The following is a 5,465-nucleotide window of genomic DNA, read 5'->3' as shown; positions in this document are numbered from 1 at the left end:
CTGATGAGCATCCTTGAACAAAGTAGTCCAGAAAAAACCTGCTTGCAGAATACGAGCTGCCGTCTTCTCGCCTCCATAGTGTCCACCATAAACCGTGGAATGGCAGTCTCGTAATATCCCCTCCGTCTCACAGAACGGGATACATCTCCTGATGATCTGGTCAGCTCCCTGTCTAAACAAATATGGTTCATCCCACATATACCACTTCACCTCATGCAGAAACTTCTTCTTTTGAGCGGATGTCAAATTAAGAGGCATTATATTGCTGACAAGATAGTTTACAATATCTGCAAACCATGGTTCTTCCTCCTGAATTGCAAACAACTGCTCATCCAGAAAAGCTTCATTGATTAACGTCCTATCTTGTGAAGTAGAATCGGGATTCTCCAACCTAGAGAGATGGTCAGCTACTTGATTCTCAGTACCTTTTCTATCTTTGATCTCTAACTCAAATTCCTGAAGTAAAAGCACCCAGCGAATGAGTCTCGGCTTCGAATCCTTCTTAGAAACCAGATAGCGAATAGCTGCATGATCAGTGAATACTGTTACTTTCGTACCAAGCAGATAAGATCGAAATTTCTCAAAGCCAAAGACTATAGCCAAAAGCTCCTTCTCAGTAGTGGTGTAGTTCAATTGGGCACCATTTAAAGTCTTACTCGCATAGTAGACCACATGGAAAAGATTTTTCTTGTGCTGTCCCAGAACTGCACCTACCGTATAATCACTCGCATCACACATCATCTCAAACGGTTCTGTCCAATCTGGTGTTGTAATGACTGGTGCAGTGATCAAACTCTTCTTGAGAGTCTCGAATGCTGCCAAACATTCATCATCAAATTTGAAAGGCACATCTTTCTCAAGCAAATTGCACAACGGCTTAGATATCTTTGAAAAGTCCTTGATGAATCGCCGATAAAAACCCGCATGACCAAGAAAACTACGGATTCCTTTCACAGAATTGGGTGGGGGAAGATTTTCAATGACTCCCACCTTGGCCTTGTCCACCTCCAGACCCTTGCTAGAGACCTTATACCCAAGGATAATGCTTTCACGCACCATAAAATGACATTTCTCCCAATTAAGCACCAAATTAGTTTCCACGCATCTTTTGAGTACGGCGCGCAGATTATTCAAACATTCATCATATGAGTGTCCAAAGACGGAGAAGTCATCCATGAACACTTCAACGTTATTTCCAATCATGTCAGAGAATATAGCCATCATACATCTCTGAAAGGTGGCCGGGGTGCCACATAACCCAAACAAAACTCTACGAAAAGCAGATGTGCCAAATGGACAAGTGAAGGTAGTCTTTTCCTGATCCTCTGGTACAATACAAATCTGATTATACCCGGAATAACCATCCAGAAGACAAAAATACTCATGTCCCGCCAATCTGTCAAGCATTTGATCAATAAATGGAAGAGGAAAGTGATCCTTCCTTGTGGCTTTGTTCAATTTCCTATAATCCATGCATACTCTCCATCCTGTAACTGTTCGAGTAGGGATGAGCTCATTCTTTTCATTTGCGACCACAGTGATACCTCCCTTCTTAGGTACACATTGTATGGGGCTCACCCACGAGCTGTCAGAAATAGGATAAATGATGCCTGCATCTAGCCATTTCAGAATTTCTTTCTTTACCACCTCCTTCATGATCGGGTTCAGTCTTCGCTGCTGTTCCACAGTTGGCTTACTACCTTCCTCTAACAGAATTTTATGCATACAATATGAAGGACTTATCCCCTTGATGTCTGCTATGGTCCATCCTATAGCCGATTTGAATTCTCTCAAAATCCTTAAGAGCTTGTCTTCCTCACTACCTGAAAATTCAGCTAAAATAATAACAGGTAACGTAGATGAATCACCTAAAAAAGCATACCTCAAGTGTTCAGGTAATGGTTTGAGCTCCAAGGTAGGTGCTTCCTTTATTGATGGTTTGAGCTTCCCTTCAGCGTTCTTGAGGTCAGAAGTACCAAGAGATTCAAATGGTATGTCCAGCTTTCGCTTCCAGGGAGAAGCGTTCAGATATTGTAATTGCTCGTTGCTATCTTCATCATCACTGTCAAATTCCCCCACTAAGGCCTTTTCCAATGCATCAGACATTAGCATGTGCTCGAGTTCCGAAGTAACCGCGGAATCAATCACATCCACTTTTAGGCACTCCTCATCTTCTGTAGGGAATTTCATTGCCTTGAATACGTTGAAGGTCACATCCTGATCTCGGACCCGCATAGTAAGTTCCCCTTTTTGCACATCTATCAAGGTACGGCCAGTAGCCAAGAAAGGCCTCCCCAAGATTATGGGAATCTTCTTATCTTCTTAACTCCATACGTAGCCAGAGAAGCGACCTTCAGTGATAGCGCTTGAAGCTGGGCTGCGATAGCGGTGGCTGCATCAACTTCCAGAATACCTGCTACCTTGCCTGACGTCATCCTCTGAGTTGGGTTTTGATGCTCATTTGCAGCCATCGTCTCTATAAGATTATACGCCTCAGTATAGCTTTTAGCCCATAAGGCTCCTCCAGCTGCTGCATCGAGCATGGGCCGAGATTGGGCCCCCAAACCATTATAAAAACCAGTGATCACCATCCAATCTGGCATTCCATGATGTGGACATTTTCTCAACATTTCCTTGTAGCGTTCCCAAACCTCGCACATAGATTCTGTAGGTTGCTGCGCAAACTGAGTAAGAGCACTCCTCATAGCAGCAGTCTTTGCCATTGGATAAAACTTCACCAGAAACTTTTGCGCAAGATCTTGCCACGTAGTGATGGACCCAGCTGGTTCAGAATGTAACCAGTCTTTAGCCTTATCCCTCAGTGAGAATGGGAAAAGCCTCAACTTGATAGCCTCATCAGTCACGCCATTATACTTAAAAGTGCTGCAGATCTCGACAAAATTCCTTATGTGCATGTTGGGGTCTTCAGTTGCCGCTCCTCCAAAAGAAACAGAATTCTGCACCATCTGAATAGTGCCCGGCTTGATTTCAAAGGTGTTAGCTTGAATAGCCGGATGAAGGATGCTTGACTGAATGTCATCAATTTTAGGCCGAGAAAAATCCATAAGAGCTGGATCAGCTTGAACAATACGATCTCCCATGTTTACTGGTTCTTTCTGCTCAATTTCTGAATCCGAATCCTCAAAATCTAACTTCTCCGGAATATCAAGAACTTCGTTTGTCTCCTCAGCTGTATCTAAAGTCCTCTTGCGAGCACGAGAACGAGTTTGCATAAACGCTTGCTAAAGTACCTGAAACACAGCCGAAAAGAGTAAGTAACTACTACGTCCTAATCACTGAGTCCTAATGACCAATGATGGTAAGTACATAAACTAAACAAATACGCCGAGTCCCCGGCAGCGGCGCCAAAAACTTGTTAGGGCGAAAACACACACTAATATTCACGCAAGTATACGCGTTCGCAAGTAATATAGAATACTTTCTAGTTCGTTCCCTCAGAGACTCAGACTAAATTATTGTCTAATTAAACTCACTCACCAATGTATGATTACTTTTCAATGTTAAGATAATAACACTTAAAATTGTTGATTAAATATTAACTATAATTAACTACTCAATTAACCACTTAACTAACACTTCAATTTATCAATAATAAAACACTCATGAGATCATAACGTCATTATTACTTCCTTCTATAGCCATTGTTATTACCTTTAGCATGTGACAGTGATGACATTAATCGAATAACACGAAACTGATAAAAGCCAACTTTCATTGTACTAATACCATTCTACCAAGCATCCACAATTAAGATAGAAGTTGAATAGTCATCAATTATGTTGAGTTCCTATATGTCTACAGAAATTGACAACACAACGATTTAAGCACAAGTTATCCCTTTTGATTACATAGGGCAAATAAAACTGTTAGAGTTACCCACTAATCATGCACAACGTACATGAACCTATGCTAGCATGGCAAGTTCTAAATCTCAAGATCTACCGTCGCTTCACAAGAGATTAACACCCTATCTTATATGTTCGCGACACACATAAGACGAATACGCACAACCAATACTAGATATCATGCAATCATCACACACTAAAGTATTAAACAATTAACTAAAGAATTCCATAATAAATCCGTTGTACCCCCATGATCACGATTAGCCCATAATAGAACTTATCGCCATCATGGGTTCATATGAAATCATGAAAAACAACACAAGAAAATAATAACTACACTAATTATATTAAAACAGAGTACGTCACAAGAGTAAATAAGTCAAAGCAAGAAAACTAGCATCCAACGTTACAACGAAACAAGAATCACAAGAATATATGCTTCCTCTTCGTTGCGGTGTGCTAAATCGGTCTTCTTCCTTATCTCCTTCGCTTCTTGCGTAAAACACAATCTAAAACATAATCCCCTTAATACTCTCTGTGAAAAGGTCTCAAATCTACCTATATAATAGTCCCATAAAACTTAGATTACATAGAAGTTGGAAGCCACACAGAAGTAGAAGTCTAAAATAATTCAGCTTTTTCCCCGACCTTGCGCGGCCGCTCAGCATATCTGCGCGGGCGCGCAGGCTGCTGCGCGGCCGCTCAGCATTGCTGCGCGGGCGCGCAGGACCCTACTGGAAAAATTCCAAGCTTGCTCCATTTCTTCACCGTAATCTGCCCATTCCTTTCCTCTCGCAATGGTGAACACATGCCAAGGCTTATTCTTGATAATTCCTCCCCCGAAATACAACTAATACCCTGAAATGCATAAACACTAGAAAAACACATCAAATACACAAAATACTTGATTTCAAGACACCAATTTAAGCCATTTTAAGACGTTCTAAGTGGTATAAAATGCCACTTATCAGTATATATTTATCAAAAGTTTTGGGTAGTACAAGCGTAAAGACGCTTCAGAAGTAAAAGTAAAAAGGTACAATTAGCTACTCACTAGTCAGAAGCTCTTGTCTATAAGTACACCTCAAAAGTCTACTGATACATACTACACAACCATAACAACACTGATCAGCATCTCCATCTCTGGATCTCTGACTCATGGCAAGTCTGGACCTCCAATCTCCTCAAGCTCCTCTAGAACCCACTTAGCCCACTATACCAGAAAATCAGGGGTGATGTCCTCATGTGTAGCCTCAGCAATCCTCACAGCAGCTGCTCTACGAAATACCTGAAGCCTCTCTCTGAGTCGCCTCTCACCACTCCCAACCTCTCTGGTACGCATGATATGTAATAACTCCTGAATCTGACCCTGTAAGAATCGCTGCTCCATAAGGAAAGCCTCAAACTGATGATATGGGACAGGATAGGAAGAGAACTGGAAAGGTACTCCTGTAACTGAATGACCAGTAAAGCCTGAATCAGCAGGTGGGGGTCCTCTGATAGGTGGCCTCATGCCTGGGGGTGGAATAGCCTGCAGTGGTACGGGCTATAATACAGGTGGAGGTAAAATAGCCAACACTGGTGGAACAACAGGACATG

At 41.9% G+C, this 5,465-nt stretch overlaps 1 non-coding gene across 1 annotated transcript; it reads left to right on the top strand.

The window, feature by feature from the left end:
• The first annotated feature begins 2,601 nt into the window (after positions 1–2,601).
• Positions 2,602–2,708, top strand: LOC141694340 (small nucleolar RNA R71). The gene has a single exon (XR_012563655.1). It is a non-coding gene; the product is annotated as a small nucleolar RNA R71 (small nucleolar RNA).
• The last annotated feature ends 2,757 nt before the right edge of the window (positions 2,709–5,465 follow it).

Source organism: Apium graveolens, chromosome 10 (assembly GCF_009905375.1).
Source record: "Apium graveolens cultivar Ventura chromosome 10, ASM990537v1, whole genome shotgun sequence".
Taxonomy (NCBI): Eukaryota; Viridiplantae; Streptophyta; class Magnoliopsida; order Apiales; family Apiaceae; genus Apium; species Apium graveolens.
This window is presented reverse-complemented; position numbering and strand designations above follow the sequence as displayed.